This window comes from Eublepharis macularius, chromosome 10 (assembly GCF_028583425.1).
Source record: "Eublepharis macularius isolate TG4126 chromosome 10, MPM_Emac_v1.0, whole genome shotgun sequence".
NCBI lineage: Eukaryota > Metazoa > Chordata > Lepidosauria > Squamata > Eublepharidae > Eublepharis > Eublepharis macularius.
This window is the reverse complement of record NC_072799.1, coordinates 41,007,155-41,027,388: the sequence shown is the minus strand read 5'-3', so window position 1 is coordinate 41,027,388 and position 20,234 is coordinate 41,007,155.

Genomic DNA, 20,234 nt, shown 5'->3' with positions numbered 1-20,234 from the left:
TCATGTGTAGCTTGGCCCACACTCTAAACCCATTGATTAAGTAACTCTGTTTAGGATTGCACTGTTAGTGTTGTCTGGATTGAACTCAGTTTACTGGTCCTCTAGCAGCTCATTTTCATGTCTATTCAACTTTGAGAATATCCACTGGCTCCCCTGTCTGCACTGGAAAGGGTTAAAAATAGAATTGTCAACAGTATATTGATGACACTTCACTCCAAATCTATGGATGGCCTCTTTCAGTAGTTTCATACAGATGTCAAACAGGTAGAGAACAACATGGAACCCCGTGGGACCTCAAAGCATAATGTTCCAGTTGATAAGAATCTGCTTCCCACTAGCAGTCTGGCACAGCCAGTTCACAGGAATGTAGACCCAGGCAAGCCAGAAGCAACTACGGGAGTGACTTAGTAACCAAGACCACGATTCCTGTGGTTACTCTGGCTGCAAAAATAACTGGCTATACTCATTAGCTCAATATATTTCAGAAACAGAAGAAAACTTGGGGATTAGCAGCAGAGGTAGATTTATGCACAAGCTAAGCGAGCTACTGTTTAATGGCTGAGATTATAGAAAATCTCTAAATACAAAAAATACTAAAGATGAATAAATTACCATTTGGGGTAATGCTATAACATCGTTTGATCTCATTTAGGGCCTCATACGACATTATTAAGTGCCTCAGTATAGGATTGCCAGTCATAGCTGGCAACCCAGCGGGAACATGAGAGGAAGACAGGAAGGGACAAGTTCATTGTGTGTCACATCAGTTTGAGAGTAAATCAGAAGTGACATAATTGTGTTGGGGCAACACTCTAGGATTCGCCCCAAACATTATGGTTAAACCATAGAGTTTTAGGTGAATCCTACGGTGTTGAGTTGATGTAATGATATCACTTCTGGTTTTGTACCAGAGCCCTCAAATTTTCTCCCACTGTCTTGTCAAGCCGTGGTGGGGAACACGGTGCATGGGCCTTGTGTCAGCATGTTCCAGCCCAGATTACTTGGACTGGCCTAAGAGTAGAAAATATTGGGTCATAATATTCCTAAACAATACTAATAAGTAGAATGATATACATATTTTATTCATTTTACTACAAACACAAAGGAATAGGTGAAATTACTGGGGAAAGATGTATAAGAAACACAAAATGGCCAGGATATTGAAATAAATATCAGTTCAAGTTTATTTATAGATGATTGCCAAATGCCATAGCAATTTTAATATAAAAGATACAGGGTTCTTTAATACACAAAGATCATACAGAATTTTTGATATACACTTAATATTTTTCAAGTAATGATCCATGGTAATGATCAATTTTGTTCATTCATCTCGACCAGAGCCAGGGCCTTTTCAGTGGAACAGCCTAATGGAACTTCGGTCTGCTGAAACCCGGGCCCAACAAGATCTATTATCCTTTCACTGGGCTTGTAAGACAGAGATGTTCTACCAGGCATATGGTTGAGGCTGGGCTATGAGTGAGTCTTCCTACCAGTCTTCTGTTGGGATGGGGAGCATAATCCCCACCCTGATTTTGTTTTTTCCACTGACTCAGGGCCAAGCTACAAGTGACGAATGACACTTGAACGGCAAGTGTATTTCTCCCTGTTCACTTGCCCTCCACTTGATCCACTTGCTGTTCAAGTGTCATTCGTCACTTGTAGCTTGGCCCTCAGACTATTGCTGCTCCTCCATCTCCCACCTCACAAAAAGTTTGGTTGGGGTTGGAAATATGGGCTGTTTTATTACTGAATTATATGTTTATGAGCTGTTTTATTACTGAATTGTATGTTTATTTATAGTTTTAATGTAAATTTTATTGTAAATTTTAACACTGAAGTCATCCACTCTGAGCCCATTCGTTATTGATGGTAACTTGATTAATAAGAATTTGTGAGGATTGTTCCAGTTTCCACATGAAAAATTATTATAATAAACATAGCAAAACATAGTTACATGGCAGAAAAGCCTGATGCAATGGCAAAGGTACCATAGATTTGAGTACATCAGAATTAAAGCCTCAGTTTTGAATTGCTTATCCATAAAATGGTTATTTCTATTCAGTTGCTCATAAAAAGATGAGCTTAGAAATATAGCTGGAAAGATTTCAATATATTGCTTCAAAAGCTTCTGTATTACAAAATGCTGAAATAATTTAATTCACTATTATTAATGTTATGCATACAGCAAGGGAGTAGTCTGATGTAAATTAAAGGACACTTAGTAAAGCATTCCATATTTGGACATTCATATGCATATTTCATGGCAATCTTGGTGTAGCGTATAGCAATGGTATAATTTAAACTAAAGCAGTATCAGCCAAATTTGCTTTTGTGGGTTATACAGACTAAGGCTACAATCCTAACAATACTTTTCTGGGGGTAAACACTATTGAATAAAATAAGATTTATTTCTGAGTAGACTTGCTTCACTAACTGTGCTGAAGTCAGAGGGTTAGTCTGGATTGACAATGGTACCCATTTGTTAATTCTTTAGAACCATTACAGCAAACATTACTCTAAATTTTGCCTTGACACCTGGATAATTAAACAAAACAACTGTTTATCAAAGCAGCAGGTAAGGGCACCTCTCCCAGTACATTTTTGAGAAGAAATGAATGACTATAAATATCTTCCTGGTTAAAAGATCAGGTTGGCCCAATGTCTGCTAGTTAAAGAAAAATCCTTCTCTTTTAAATTACTGCTGCTTATTGAGAACAATAAGCCTTTAGGCACAGTGGACATCCATATCTCAGACTATTTGGCATTAGGAGAATTTAGCATAACAATCATCTCAGCTCTTGTCACAGAAATATTCTATGCTAAAAAAAGATGTTAAGCACAGCACTGTATATTATAAAAAGGAAGAATGAACTTTCATTATCTGGGTCTAGGAGTCCAGGGACATTGCTGAAAGGAGCAATAAGCCCTGTAAACCTTGTATTAATTCTTTCTTCTCCAAGATATACCATTATCTAAATCTCCTGCATGTCATGTTTTCACACTGTGAGCTTTGCAAATCGCTAAGCCTTTTAACAGGAATGAACAGTTCCATAATGGAAGGAACCTGAACGCATCAGCCCAAACTAGCCTTTGGCGTGCATAGTGAAAGCAGGGAAGGCCTGGAGCTGTGATGCTTTAACTTTATCTCATTAGCACAACCACGCCATAGTTGCTATGTGAATCTAGCCATTAGCTTCTAAAATAGAAATGTGGAAGATCCAGTGACAGATAAACTAGTATTCTGCAGGAATAACTTTGAGAAGCCAGGTGCCTGAGTTAGCACTAGCACATTTCATAGCCATTCGAAATACCCACAGTGAAAGAAGGGCAGATCATCCCTTTTAAAATATGGACAATTGGATCAATAAAGGAATGTAAAGCATAGAGATCCATGATTGTTTCCCCAAGGCTTTCTTCTTTTTCAGGTTTCAGATTCAGGATCATGACTTAAAGCAGACAATCCAGCGCAGAGAGAATGTTTAAGTCTTTCCTCTTGTCCTTTCTTGCTTGTCCATTACTGATTTTCCTGAAAATCCTCCTCTCCTCCCCACCCCAACTTCTACTAGGAAAATTTATAGTTATCCTCAAGTTTTCCACAGAGTGGGGTAAGAGCACAAGGGCAACATTGTCAACAGAAGCACGAGGTGGGAAAAATAATTAAATGCACCCACTTTATATATTTTTAAATATTTTTCATTGTAGCTTAAATCTATTATTCTATACTTTGTTCAAGATCCTTTATGCTCTGTCAAATGCCTCTTTTCTCTTTTAAATAAGGTTTCTAAAAATTCAAAAAAATGTACCCACTTTAAATGCACCCAGTTCCCTATGCGCCCTTGATTCCCCCTTGAAATTGCATCCCTGTGAAAGAAAGAAATAGAAATATATCAGAAGGGGTGGTGGTGGTAGAACTACACATAAGCAAACTTCTCACCCTTACACTGGTTTTATATCACGTGAAATACTTCCTCTCTGCAATTCAAACCCATCAGAAAAGTTACAAAGAATAATGGCAATTTCTACAGTCAACAGGTCTGTAAACTTGGTTTTCTCGGAAGCAAAAGTATTGCTTTAACTGCATAACTTTTCAATTTCATTTTTCTAACTGTATAAAATTTATAGATCTCTTGCTTTTGTGCACAGAGTGTTGTTCCCTTACACTAGCAGGAATGAATCAATATTACCCTGCAAGGCTTCCACACCTGTTAACAGGGTGGGTCTGTAGTGGCCAGCATTTTTCTCTTTGAACACGCCAATGGATAATATCAAGCATTGTAAAAGCTAAAGCAAACACAGTGCTGGAAGGCATAGGAAAAGTCTTGATAATTAATATAATATAATGACATCTAATGCAAACCAATATGCAAAATATTACAGATGCCGCTTGCAGATTAAGGAAATGCAAAAGCCATTTTCTGAAGACGGACAATTAAGGGGGTGTACTCCATCCATCCAAATCAGTTACACTTACTTCCAAATAACCACACTTGGGCTGAAATGCATAAAAATATTTTTAAGGAGAATACTTGTGCAGATTTTAGAAATGTATATTTGAATGAGAAAGTCCAGTCCAGATGTGACGTGGGAGATCTGAAATCAGGATCTTCAAACTGTTGTTTTTAAACTCCCCCTCCCGAGAACTCAGTCAGCAGCATAGGTGAGTCTCCCTCATTCCATTCAATCTTCACAACAACTAGGGTTGCCAACAGGCCTGAAGAAAAATGCCTTTCATAGAAGTTTGATGTGCAAGAATGGGCAATTGAAGCTTTTCATGGCATGGAGGTAAATGACATCATCTGGCAAACCGCATCCCATTAGGTCTCTAATAAAGGGCCAAGACATTTTTCCAAGGACCTGTTGGCAATCCCTCAGCAACAGAGTGTCTTCATGAGTTATTGCAAATTAAATCTCCTTTCCTTAACCAGAATGAATGTTTTTGTGTGTTTCATTCTTTTATTTCAACCAGGATGAATGTTTCCCTAGAATTCTTTTAAAAACTTTTAAAAGAAATCAACCCTTTTCAGGCATCAAAGGCTTGAACTGATCAACATTTATTTACTTTTGTTGTAATTAGCAGTTACTGCTATTGCTCTTTCTTATCTTTATGCACAGAGACATGCATTGCCTTATCCCTTTAGATGGTAGGAGTCACCTCCTCCCATAGAGACTAAACAGAGTTATCTCAGAACAATTCACCACTAGGGGTGTGCAAGCCAAAAATTTTCGGCTATAGCCGAAAGTAGAAAGCCGAAAGAAGATTCTCTATCGTTAAAGCCGAAAGCCGAAAGAAGAATCTCTTTCGGCTTTTGGCTTTCGGGATTCTTTCGGCATTCTTTCGGCATTCTTTCGGCTTTTTTCTATGGGAAAATGCCTCCGTCTTCCAGGACGCCTGGAGGAGGCATTTTCCCACCGAATAAGCCCAAAATTGGTGGGGACCTTCCTCTAACCGTTCTCTAACAACCACCCAAGTTTCAGACAGATTGGACTTTGGGGGGCCATGTTATGGCCCCCCAAAGCAGGTCCCCCCATCCTCCCATAAGAAAGCGAAGGAGCAGCATATTGTTAGCATGCTGCTGCTCATCTTCCTTCATTATTTCCTATGGGGAAAAAATGAAGAGGCAGGCTTCCTTTGCCAGGGGTGGCATTTTGCATGCAAAATGCCCCCTTACCCTCAGGGGCCCTTCTCCCACCCCTCCTCCCACCCCCCACCAAGGCTCAGCCTGCTACCACTTGGGGGGGCCATTTCATGGCCTCCCCAAGTAGGTGCTCTAATCTCTACCACTGACAGCTGGGGGAGGCTTGTGTTGCCAGGGGTGGCATTTTGCATGCAAAATGCCCCCCAACCCTCTGGGGCCCTTCTCCCACCCCTCCTCCTACCCCCCACCAAGGCTCAGCCTGCTCCCACTTGGGGGGGGCATTTCATGGCCTCCCCAAGTAGGTGCTCTGCTCTCATCTCTACCACTGACAGCTGGGGGAGGCTTGTCTTGCCAGGGGTGGCATTTTGCATGCAAAATGCCCCCCAGCCCTCTGGGGCCCTTCTCCCACCCTTCCTCCCACCCCCCACCAAGGCTCAGACTGCTCCCACTTGGGGGGGGCATTTCATGGCCTCCCCAATTAGGTCCTCTCAGCCCCTAAAGTCCACCCGTTACAGCCCCACACAAACCCAATTCCCCCCCAGCTGCCACACACAGACCCAAATCCCCACATTAGCCCCTCACAGACCCAAATCCACCCCCACCTGCCCCACACCCATAACCCCAGGAACAGGCTGGCAAAGGCCAGCCCTCTCCCTTTGTTCCCTATGCTGGGAACTTCTAAACTCTCTTTCCCTGGGCAATTCTGCACAGCCCAGGAGTGCCACAATGGTGGGCACACTTCTGAGTGCCAGCTGGTCCCTGTGAAAGAGCACCTGAACCACAGACACCCTCCCTCAAATTCCCCCACCACCTACAGAGATGGCTGGCCAGCCAGCCCCATTGTTCCCTATGATGGGAACCAACTGCACAACAAAGAATAAAACAAGAACAACACAAAATAAAGTTTTAAATTTTTTTTCTCCCTTCCAAAGTACAAGTAGGCAAAGCATTATGACACATTACACCAGCAGTCCCCCACACAGAAAAATAACACAACTCACTTAACATCAGAGAATCACAAAGCACGATTCCTGTCAAAAACACTTTATTTCTTGAACAGCTTTAGGCTACACAGCAGGGGGGGAACACCAAAGGGCATGGAAGCAGTATCTTACACAAAAATAACACAACTCACTTCACATTAAAGAATCACCCCAAAAATTGCTGTCAAAAGCACTTTATTTCTGTAACTGCTTTAGGTTACACAGTAGGAAGGCACCAAAGAGCAGGAAAGCAGTGTACTACACAAAAATAACACAACTCACGTCACATCAGAGAATCACACAAACACAATTGCTGTCAAAAACGGTGAAGTGGGTTGTATTATTTTTTGTAGTACATTGCTATCATGCCCTGTTGTGCCCTCCTACTGTGTAACCTAAAGCTGTTCAAGAAATAAAGTGTTTTTGCCAGGAATTGTGTTTTTGTGATTCTCTGATGTTAAGTGAGTTGTGTTATTTTTGTGTAAGATAGTGCTGCCATGCCCTTTGGTGTTCCCCCCTGCTGTGTAACCTAAAGCTGTTCAAGAAATAAAGTGTTTTTGACAGGAATTGTGCTTTGTGATTCTCTGATGTTAAGTGAGTTGTGTTATTTTTGTGTAAGATAGTGCTGCCATGCCCTTTGGTGTTCCCCCCTGCTGTGTAACCTAAAGCTGTTCAAGAAATAAAGTGTTTTTGACAGGAATCTTGCTTTGTGATTCTCTGATGTTAAGTGAGTTGTGTTATTTTTCTGTGTGGGGGACTGCTCGTGTAATGTGTCATAATGCTTTGCCTACTTGTACTTTGGAAGGGAGAAAAAAATTTAAAACTTTATTTTGTGTTGTTCTTGTTTTATTCTTTGTTGTGCAGTTGGTTCCCATCATAGGGAACAATGGGGCTGGCTGGCCAGCCATCTCTGTAGGTGGTGGGGGAATTTGAGGGAGGTTGTCTGTGGTTCAGGTGCTCTTTCACAGGGACCAGCTGGCACTCAGAAGTGTGCCCACCATTGTGGCACCCCTGGGCTGTGCAGAATTGCCCAGGGAAAGAGAGTTTAGAAGTTCCCAGCATAGGGAACAAAGGGAGAGGGCTGGCCTTTGCCAGCCTGTTCCTGGGGTTATGGGTGTGGGGCAGGTGGGGGTGGATTTGGGTCTGTGAGGGGCTAATGTGGGGATTTGGGTCTGTGTGTGGCAGCTGGGGGGGAATTGGGTTTGTGTGGGGCTGTAAGGGGTGGACTTTAGGGGCTGAGAGGACCTACTTGGGGAGGCCATGAAATGCCCCCCCAAGTGGGAGCAGTCTGAGCCTTGGTGGGGGGTGGGAGGAAGGGTGGGAGAAGGGCCCCAGAGGGCTGGGGGGCATTTTGCATGCAAAATGCCACCCCTGGCAAGACAAGCCTTCCCCAGCTGTCAGTGGCAGAGAAAAGAGCACCTACTTGGGGAGGCCATGAAATGCCCCCCCCAAGTGGGAGCAGTCTGAGCCTGGGTGGGGGGTGGGGGGAAGGGTGGGAGAAGGGCCCCTGAGGGCTGGGGGGCATTTTGCATGCAAAATGCCACCCCTGGCAATACAAGCCTCCCCCAGCTGTCAGTGGTAGAGATTAGAGCACCTACTTGGGGAGGCCATGAAATGCCCCCCCCAAGTGGGAGCAGGCTGAGCCTTGGTGGGGGGTGGGAGGAGGGGTGGGAGAAGTGCCCCTGAGGGTGAGGGGGCATTTTGCATGCAAAATGCCACCCCTGGCAAAGGAAGCCTGCTTCTTCATTTTTTCCCCATAGGAAATAATGAAGAAGATGAGCAGCAGCATGCTAACAATATGCTGCTCCTTCGCTTTCTTATGGGAGGATGGGGGGACCTGCTTTGGGGGGCCATAACATGGCCCCCCAAAGTCCAATCTGTCTGAAACTTGGGTGGTTGTTAGAGAAGGGTTAGAGGAAGGTCCCCACCAATTTTGGGCTTATTCGGTGGGAAAATGCCTCCCCCAGACGTCCGGGAAGACGGAGGCATTTTCCCATTGAAAAGCCGAAAGAAAGCCGAAAGAATCCCGAAACGTTTCGGCTTTTTTCTTTCGGCTACCCGAAACGTTTCGGCATTCCCCGAAACGTTTCGGCATACCCCGAAAGAAGCCGAAACACTTTTGTTTCGGCATTCTTTCGGCATTCTGAATGCCGAAACGCACATCCCTATTCACCACCACTGAGATGACATCAGCCAACCTAACAAGGCACCAACCATAGAACATTTGCGACAACAGAATTACTGACCATAACTGGGCACTAGATAACAACTCCTAAGGAAACATACATACAACATACTCAAAGACCCAAAAGACAGTGAAGAAACATAAAAAAACAGTCAATGAAGTAGAAATAAATATCTCCTCAAACTTCAGCTATCAATTCAATAAGTTCTATTGTAATTTCTCTGAACCATGGTATAAAAGAAACCTTTCAAACTGAGTCAAGCAGACAAACCCAAACATTTATTTTGCATTTCTACGCTGTTTTTTCCTCTCTGATTGGAGCTGAGCCAGATCTCATCATTGTGTTTCATTTTTGTTTCATAGCCTTGTGTTCCAAGCTAGAATTATTTTATTTAGATGGAACATTTGAACCCTATTCAGATATTGTACATGGGTAGATAGAAAGTGCCTGAAGGGAACCAGGATTATACTCACTGATCCCTGGCCCCAGCCTTGAACGTTCACCCCCAAATAGAAATGGGCACGAACCTAAATATGAACCAAAATTAAGCACGAACCAGGCCAATTCGTGGTTCACAAACCAGCGGTTCATCAGATCCCATTTCTGACGAACCACCACAAACTTTAGGCTGGTTCATTTGATTCATTTTTTGGTTCATCACTGCAGACAGCCTGGTGCCAATCAATCAGTTTCCTAGGCAACAGAAGATGGACTTCCTGCAGACTTCCTGCTGACCCAGAAGTGAACTTCTGCTGACCCAGAAGTGTTTGTTTTCTGACCTGGATGTGATGTCTTCACAAACCAAACAAACCAGTTCGCAAACCAGGGGCAGGTTCGTGAAAGTTCGTGGTTCGTGAAATTTGACGAACCATGAAACACATGGTTCGCTTTTTTCCAGTTCGTGCCCACAGAGCCCTTTACCAAAACAAGGAGATGTGTATTGACTTGTCCACCTGATCAAAAAATCTACAAAAAGCAAGATCTCTGCAGCGCATGAATGCATATGTACACCCTTCTAAAGTTTTGAAGACTTGTATCCAAAAATAAGAACTATCACTAAAATCATTGTTTGAGGCAATGTTAGAAGAGGGGGAATTTCTCTCCATGGTGGCTTGATCTGTAATGAATGGTTTATTTAGTACTGTGTATGTACAGTTGATACATACATATGTTTTTAAAAACATATCAATATAAATTCCTTTATTAAGCTATCAGACTTTACAAGCTGGATCCTGTGCAAAATCTCTCCTAACAAAAAGGCTTTCTGTCAATGGAGCAGGACCTCCTCAGCTCCCACTGCAGCCCAAAATGCTGCTCCTGTGGGACAAGGGACTGCTAGGAACAGCACAGGATGAGTCAGAGGCCTACCATGAGAGGGAGGAAATCTACAAAAATTCCACTATATCTAACCCTATATATTTTTTCTGAAGTTCAGGCTAATATTTACAAGTTGATATGTTCAATGTACTATTGGTGATTGGATAGCGGCCTTGCCAAATGTACAAGTCAAATGGTGGGATATAAATGTTTTAACAAATGAGTGAATCAGTATATTACACAAAAACTCCCCATTGGATGGTGAAGTGATGAACTAGCCTTCTCTGTTCCCCAATGAGGCTGGAATTCACGAGGTGGCAGGAGAATTGTTTTGGGATTATGCCATTTTGCCTCTCCTGTGACATCACTGCACAAGGCCACCTTGCTTCATACAGCTCAAAGTGCATAATGATTCTTAGTGTATAAAATATGGAACTGGGAAAATGAAGTTGTGGCATGTTTCATGCAGTAATTCTTTTAGCTAATGACAAGTACCTCTTCAGAACTTCCTGCGTCCTTTGCTGTAAATCTGCTTCTGCAACCACAATGAATAGCATTAAGCCAAATTAATACATCTGAAAATGGTCTGAGCAGAAGAAGTGTAAGTGAGGGCACTGCAGCTCAATAATAGACCACACAATAGCAGCTTTCCAGTATTTCAGTAACATTACTAGCAAGGTAATTGCCTGTCCTCTTCCCTGGGATAGAAATAATAGAGTTTGGCATTAATCCTCCTTGTCTCACTGCGTCTGCACCACTCTGCCTGTCCTCAAATCACTCCAGCCAGCAGTTTTCTCTTTCAAGCCGCCTCTTCGCGGTAAAGTATTGTTTTGCAGTAGCCCATCAATGTTGAACTACGGATTACAGGGTCATGGTTTATTTTCCCCTCTTCATCCAGCCGCTCTGGAAGTGGAAAGAGAGATGGTGGGAGAAAAGGCTTTCCAAAGTGAAGGCCAGTCAGCAACGACTTGCCTGCAGCTAATTTCATTTCCCCACTTCGAGTCATAGCTGTTTTGTGGCTTTGCCATGTATATTTATAGTTAACGTTCAAAACAGAATTATTATAGGGAGCGCAAAATGTCTGCAAACTATATATGGAAGTACTGCAGCAACCAAGTCTCTAAATGTGCAATTGCTTTTTCTGCTGGAAAAGTTGGATCCTCTCCCTCTAATTAAAATTACCAGTATAAACAGAGTCTTCTGCATTGTTCTGCATTTCCTGGAATTGCTTTTTGCTGTGGAGTTTGTTGCTACAACTGTTAATGCCTGTTAACGAGGGAGACTATTTTTTATTTTTCCTACTCTGGCAGAACTACCACTCAAAAATACGACCTTGCTACTTACACCTTGAGTGAGATGGGTTGCAGAGATCTGAACATCTCCTGCTCTGATTGAATCCCCACTGCGTCATTCATTTTCCTGTTTAACAGCTCTTTCCTGGCTCTTACTAGCTTAATATTAGCCGCTTTGGCAGCCCTGGCTGGGCAAAAAGATGGCATACAAATTTTGTAAATAAATTTCACAAATGAATTGGATCCAGCACAAAATTTCCACTTGCGCTGGAGCTCCTCTGCAAGCAGAGATGTATAAAAATGTGGCACTCCTGGCAGGTAGCAACTGCCACCTTAGTTGGGTGCCATTATTTGCCTCCACTAAGGGAGGCAAGCAGGCAGGCACTTCCTGGGCATCCGAGGTATGTGTCAGGGAGGAGCTTGTAGGCCTCCTCAGGCTGCTCTGCTCCCGACAGCTCAGTCACACCTCATGCTTGACCCACCCACCTTACCCTTTTTCAGTGCAGGATTAGTCAGTTGCCTGTATGGAGCCAGGTAGGAATTTTTTCTCCTTCCCAAATTGGCCTCTGGGAAGGGGAGTTTTTTACCTATTTTATCCCCATTGGTGGGAAAACTGAGGTCTGTCAGGAGTGGCTGGCTGCTTTACGGCCCAGTTGTGAGGACACATGCCCTGGTGGGGAATCCCTGGACAAGCCAGTCTCCCCCCGCAGTTTTACAGCTGGGTGGGGGAGCTTTAAAGGGGTGAACCACTTAGCCTGGCCAGTCTGGGTACCAGCCATACGATGGATGGCTCACACCCAGGGCAGTGAGTACTCACCCAGACAGGTCGGGGCAGATGTCCAGGAGTGACCCCAGGGCCCAACCTGTACCACTAATTTAGGCCCTTGGCATGTTTGATAATATGTTGCTGTTGAGTTAATAAAGCAGCCCTTTAGTTCCTAACATGTATCTGCCTCTTTATTCCAACTGTGGTGGTAAATACAGTAGCCGCTTGTGCAGTCAAACTTATTATATTCTCATTTGTGTTTCTACTTGTACAAGAGCTTGTGCAACCAATTTATGGGTACTAATAAATAGGGAGCAAAGCGCTACACATTGCACAAGATCTTACACAAACAGTACCATGCTAAGTCCATTTATGTTTCTGCTTGCACATTGCTGTATCCTAACCATTAACTTGGAAATAGAGAGTCATAAGCCTTAGCTACACCACAGTATAGTTGGTCCTGTCTTTTGGACTGTCCATAGTTCAGTTTTAGAGCACATACTTTGCATGCAGTACTGAAAAAGACTTCTGCCTATGGCTTTCGTGATTCTGACAGTCAGAGTAAACATGACTGGATTAAATGGGCCAATGGTGTGACTCTAGAAAAATCAAGAGACTGGTAAATTCTATTCGATGTTATGTAAAGAGAGGATAAGGTTGCTATTTTCATCAACAACCTCAGAATGTTGTTTGGCTCTATGCAAAGAACATGCCTGCATATATTTCCCTCTCTACATATGTGTCTGTTCTGCCTCTCCCAACACCTCCTCCAAAGTATTGCTCTCACATAAAATGAAATGGGAACTAAATAATAACATATATTACAATTGATGTGACATCCCCCCCATGGGTGAGTAATGACTTGGTGCTTGCACAGGGTTACCTTTTTACTTGAACAACAGTTTGCTATCATTACTGCTATAAAAGAGATTGCCCAAACAAAATCAATTTTTAAAAGTATACTATTCTTGTTACTTTTAAACATTTCTAGTAAGACACTTCTCCAGAGCAGCACAGAAGGCAAGCAAAAACTGCCATTGCAATACTCCTCATGGTATTTTTACAAAATATTATTACTGAAGAACTCCAAAGGTTACATTTTGCCACCACAGAACCATCTGGCATTTTCAAAGTGTTAAATTTCTTTGATCTCTACTTTTCTGAGATGTCATGTACAAATTTTTGTCCATGTTAAGGTTTCAGAAAAGCCTTTGGACTGGAGCATCATCCTTTGGCTGGCTGACTCTTACATTGGATTGCAACCGCGTGAGGAAGAACATCAGATCCATGAGTGAGAGGTTGTAGCCAGGGCAGGTGCACTGCCCTGCTTAGATAAATGCTTTGCCCCATCAAATATATGTTCTTGGTAGTAATAATCCACTCCCAGACTTAATGAGAAAGGCAGGCAGAAACAAAGTAAGCAAAAATATTTTCCATTGAAAGAAGAAAGGGGAAACACTTCCATAGTTCTTAGAACAGAAATAATTTTTATTTTTAAAAAGTGAGTGGGTACCCCCTAAAAGTGGTAGTGCTCCAGTCTCCTTCCCTCTTAACTGCTCTGCCATGAATTCCTCTGACTCAGGGCCAAAATACACAATACATTTCTTCTCTACATGATTCTGGGCTTCCCAAATCTGACTTGTTTTCCCTGCAGTCACACATCAGCTGCCGGAATGTCCTTTCCAAGATCAGAAATAGTGTTTCAGCTTAAACTACTGCTGGGGGAAGAGGGGCCTGTGTTCCCCCATGTCTTTTCCATAAACTGAAACACTATGGGAAGTTATTTACATAACTTTGGAGCATTAGAGAAGCAGTCTGAAAATAGCCTGTGTGGTCCTTCCTCTCCTGCAAGTAGTAGTTCGACCCAAAAGAGACTCCATCTGATCTTTAAAATGAAGCTGATGTGTGACTGCAGGGAGAAATAATTGTGTTCAGAAAACCCAGGGGCACCTAGTAAACAAAAAAATGGTGTATGTTGGCCCTCAAAGATACTTTTTCACCCTTATGCTTAAGAAACCCAGGGTGGTGTGGTAGTTAAAGTGTCAAACTAGGATCTGGGAGGCCCAGGTTCAAATCCCCATTCTGCCATGGAAGCTTGTTGGGTGACCCTGGGCCAGTCTCACTCTCTCAGCCTAACCTACCTCACAGGGTAGTTGTGAGGATAACATGAAGGAGAAGAGAATGTAATCCACTTTGGGTCTCCATGGGTACAAAAGTTGGGGTATAAATGAAGTAAATAAATAAGAGAGGCCCATTTCACTACTATGACTTTGCATGCATCACAGAGCTTAAAAGGGTTGAGCAAGTTATTTGTGTAAGGAAGCTGTTAAAAATTATAGATACAACATCCAAATTTAGGAGTATCTGTTCCTGTCAACTTATGGTTTCTGATACAAACAATTAACAGGCCCTAACTTAGACAGACATATGTGCTTGTCAAGAACTTTCTGCAAGTTATTAAGAATTTATCCATTCATGAAGAACTGATTATCCATTCATTTCTTTGAAGCCCCATCTGGAAAAGTGTTGGCCACACTTAGTAAGATATGGACCTGGATGATGGGCCACTTTGGGGACGTTGAATATAAGACAGGATATACATTTTTACTAAATTAAAACATAGCAAAGATATCACTTTAGTTCCCAACTGGGGCTGCCAATGTGCAAGCCCAACAAAGTCCCATGTGGAGTCCTGCCTATTCTGGCGTAACACATACCGGAAGCAACGTTCCACCCATTCCTTCCTGTATCAGTGTTGTAAGGATAAAATGGGATAACTTCGGTATACACTGCCCTGAGCGCCAAGTAGGAATTCTGGCATACAAATGTAATACAGAAATAATAAGCCTTCTCAACACAACATAGTGTTCATACCCGCTAGGTCCTTCTCTATGTCACAATGCATTTTTTGATGTTTTGGACTGAATCCTCCAAGGTATTTTTAATGAGGAATTAAGCACTGCTTTCTCATACATTTCTGTCATGGTTCACAGACTGAAAGATGAAAACTGCCTTTCCATTGTATAGTCCAAGCAGATGATCTGAACTTTCCGATGTGATTTGCCTTCCAGCATGTCTGTAAAGTGAGGGGTGTCACATGATCCCCATTGAAAGTACAAAGTGTCATGCATATGAAGTTACATCTGCAGGTAATGACATTATGCTCCACTGAGAATCAAGTGGAGTCTGTCAGACACCTTCGCAATGAGCACTTCAAGCTGACTTGCCACTTCAGAGATAAAGATAGCTTAACAGCTTCCCAGTTGAGTTCTTCTGGATGCAACTGATTATTTTTGCAATAGTCTTAAATTTGCAAAGATATAAGCTTAAAACAGCATATGAGTTCCTATCATCTCCTACAAGATACCTTAAATAGCATTTTCATAAACAGCAGTGCCATGTTTTTATCCTTTTTTCAAGTTAGCAAACTAAATGAGGAATGAGTCATTTAATATGTTTTGCCAGGTTTTAAATTGACAGTATTCTATGATTCAGAGAGTTTAAAGGTTAGCAGTAACCTCATTACTAAGGGGACAACTCTGATATCTGGCTTTAAATTATTTTTAGGATTATGATGCTAGGAAAGCAATTGGTATTAGAGGGTAAGACATACAGTCCAGTCTAGTCAAAGCAGCATGGGCTGGGTACAAAGGTACCAACCTTTGTACCCAAAGGGTATACATAAGTGAGAAATCTTCTTCTGGAAGAAAACTCTTGGAGGAAAGACTCCTCCAATTGCACTAGTCTTCCTCCAACAGAAAATTCCTCAGTGGTATTTTTGGACTCAACCAATGCTGCATTGGTTGGACAGCTGCTGTAGCATAGTGGTTCAGTGGTAAGGTTGTGAATCAGTACTCTGCTGATTTGGATCCTGCTACTGCCATGAACTCAGCAGGTGGCCTTCAGTAGGCCACTCCTCTCATCCCCAGCTGCCCAGCTGCATTTTGGGAATAATGATAACATTGACATTGTTCACAACTCTGAGGAGGCACTAACCTGTCTAGAAGAATGGTATATAAGTACAGTCTTATTATAAGCACACTGTTATTATTATCCAACTTCCATGGGAGAAAGCTCTCTCTATTGGAGAAAGATGGAAAGCAGCCTTCCTCCAATGGATGATTTATCACTTGGATGGAACCCTCAAATGTATGCAGAAGGATATTTATATTTGGACAATGAGTGTAATAGGTGCCAAACATGCATTACCTTGGGTTGAAAAGCCTAAGGCTGGAGTTGTGACTAGGTATAGAAAGCCTCAGTCACAGTACTGATACTTTAGCAACACGCAGGGCCCTCCTATCCCCTCCGAACAAACAAATGGGGGTTCTCTTACACACAGCTTGGAGGGAGAGTGCAATAATTGGGTGGGAAATAGCTGTGCAATGGTCTTTGCCATAAAGATTTGGTATTTTTATTTTTATTTGTTTATGTCATTTATAGTCTGCCTATCTCACTGAGACTCAAGGCGGACTACATAGTGTGAGATTAGTACAATCAGTAGCAAGGACAAGGGCAGGCGTTTCCACACCGTGTCAAGGACATTTCCATAAACCATGTTATAGGATAAATGAATATAAGTTTACAAAGACATAGCATTAGAAAGGATCCAATATGGGGTTGATGAATTGTTGAAACAGAACATAATCAGTTCTAAGACTGACATTAGACAACATGAAGCACAGGAGTACATATTTAAAGCAACAGATAATATGTAAGGCAACATAATGGTGAAGTCTATGGTCCTTAAGTCATTAGTGAAACATCTGAGACTCCCTCCCTACAATACCGCCTGCCTATCTGAGTAAAAAGCCTTTTTGAATAATTCGGTTTTTCATTGTTTGTGGAAATCCAGGAGAACAGAGGCTCTCTTGACCTCAGACAGGCCGTTCCACAAGGTAGGGGATGCCACAGAGAAAGCCTGTGTATGGGCTGTTGTTGATTTCACCCATGTGCAGGCTGGCACCTGCAGGAAACCCTGTTCAGATCAGTGAAGCTGCGGTGGAGGGACATAGGTAGGGAGGCAGTCCCGTAGGTAGGCCATGAAGAGCTTTGTATGTAATAATCAATACCTTGAATTGAGCACGGTAACTGATAGGTAGCCAATGGAGTGACTGTAGGATGGGAATGATATTCATGCTCCTGCTCACTCCTGCTAACAGTAACAAAAAGGGGGCCAGCCCTGGTAACAGCAATTGGGGGAAAAGGGGGGAGGGGAAACAATCCCGCCAAGGGCTATAACGCTGGGAGTTTCCTGACGTCGTCTTCGGGAGCGGGTTGAGAAGCAAGTTTGTATTAAACCTGTTGCAATCCCAATCACGCCGGGATTTTCCTGACGTCGCCTTCAGGAGAGGGTTGAGAAACAAGTTTGTATTAAACCTGTTGCAACCTTGTCAGCTGCCCCTGAGGAAGTTATGGACGAAAAGCTGAGTGGAACAACTTGTTGATACCGTCTCTTCGGGCACGACTGGAAGTTTACCTTCTTTATATAGAGGGAAGAATGCATATTGATAAATTGACAGAAGCCTGTATAGGAGGATACCATTCTCAACCCTCCTGGTTCCACGTGTGGAACTTGTGATTATAATACTTACTCTTGGAGATGTATTATATAGACCTTGTATGAAATGTATTATGTAATGAATATATCTCTTTTTGAGAATTCATGTGTTTTGGTTATAAGGAATGTAGATGTCTGCACAGTAAGATTGTTATAAAATTCTTTCGCACACATCCTTTATTGTTTCATTCAGCTCTCAAGAGGTTAACTGTTATAGCCCTTGGTGGGATTGTTTCCCCTCCCCCCTTTTTCCCACTCCTGCTAACAGTCAGGCTGCAGCATTTTGCACCAATTGGAGCCTCCTAGTTGACTTAAATGGGAGACCAATGTATAGTGCATTACAATAGTCAAGTTTTGATGTTACCATAGTATGGATCCTGGTGGCCAGGTCGGCTGTGTTGAGATAAGAAGCCATCTTCCAGGCTAGAGTGAGATTGTAGAAAGCATTTTTTTGCAGCTGCCTTAACTTACACAGTACATGCACAGTATTGCTAGATGAGATTGTATTGACTTCCACATTACTCTAAATGTGCCTGACTGTCATGCATAGGGTAACCTATAGTCCTGTACTGATTATGAACCTAATGTTCACAAGTGTCATAAGCAATCATCTGTTCTCCTTGCAGTAGCTTCACATCCCAATCACTTAGTACACAATAAGATTACATCCATTTTATACTGCAAACAATTCTGTCTCTTTTTTTAAAATCCTGCCTTACCTCCAAGATGTTCAGGATCTTTCCCTCCTCCTCCTTCCATAATGTTCAATGCAGGTATATAATAGACACCATCCATCCCAAAAGTCTTGTGCACTAAAACCAAATGAAGCTTTCCTGCCCGATCATGCATTCATCACAGCTAAGAACATGGTCATCTAACACTTTCTTCCTTTATCTTTGCGTTGCTCAAATGATGAAGGGAATATGAAAAATTATAAGCAAATCTGAATATACATCACAAATACATTTTAATTAAAAAGGGTCAGTATTACCCAACAAAGACATATATATCATCAAATTAATCAATATGGGAAGTTACCAACATTTATGAAACAAATTGCCTCTTTAACAGCATTCTATATGTTTCCTATGTGCTTTTCATAGCAATGGGCTTAGGATAGTATCCATTTCATTCAAGAAAGGTGCAGCATATTATGGAAGAATAAAATCATCTTCCTTGGAGTTGAAATGATCATGATTTAAACTGATAAGGACAGAGGAGTCAGACTGATAAGGAAGTCAGTTCATTCGCAAAATATCATTTAGATGTGAAGCAGACTTAAATAACCTTCAAAATAAGGACTCTGCCAGCTCAAAATGAGGACATGCTCACATGTAGCTGAAGAACCGCCACCAAAGACATCTGATGAAAATAAAATAGAGCTAAGCACAGTCATTGCCAATTTCTAACTAGAACCAGACAGTCAAACACAGAACCTTTTCAAGACTTCAAGTAGACTGCTAAAAACGGCAGGTCATTTATAGACCTGCCTTAGAGCCTCTGGATTTTTCTAGTGTTCAAGCTATAGGCTTACAGAGCTGCTGTAGCATAGCACTCTGATGTTTGATTCCCACTACTGCCATGAGTTCTGCAGGTGGCCTTGGGTAAGCTACTCAGCCCAGCTCCCCAGCTGCATTATAGGGATAATAATAACACTGGCTTTGTTCACTGCTCTGATTGGGCACTAATCTGTCCAGAAGAGCGGTACATAAGCACACTACTACTACTACTACTACTACTACTACTACTACTACTACTACTACTACTACTACTACTACTGTTGTTGTTTCTGTTGTTACAGCCAAGTTTTGTTTCTTTTCATGAGTCATAGTTATATCCTACAGCAAAACAGCCATTTTGGAATTCAGCATTACTGAATTTCAGATCAGGGGGCAGAACACTTTAGCTGACTTCCTAGTAATATATTTGAATTAAAACATCCTTCTTTTAGCAATTCCATCCCAGATGTCCTGGTAAGCATTTGCTTAATCTTGGGTGCAGCATAGTAAATATCCCACGCAAAAGAAGTTAGTTCAAGCAATTCAATATTAAGTACAGCCTTTTTAAATGAAGTGCAATTACCTGACAAACAAATTTGGAAATCTGACAGAACTGAAGTTTACTGTATTATGAATTTTGGGCACTTAACTCCAGCTCAAGAAAATGATCTGATTAGATGCCCTATAGTGATAATTTATACATTGTTAGAAGTTCCAAAAGTGGTGAGCTCATATTTTTTCTGAGCCAGTGAAATGAGTGCTGTAGCCCTGAGCTTCATTGCAATGCGATATAAGATCATGGTTAGATCAACTGAACTGTAATAAATCACAGAGACAGCTCAACATGCAGATTTTGTATTGCATGTCATATATAATAAGAGTTCTGATTTTATGATCCCGGGCTGGTATGTGTACAATGAAAGGTGATGTGTTTTTCATTGACAATTCCATTACTTAAAGAAAGTGCAACAAAGATGCACCAGCATGCAATC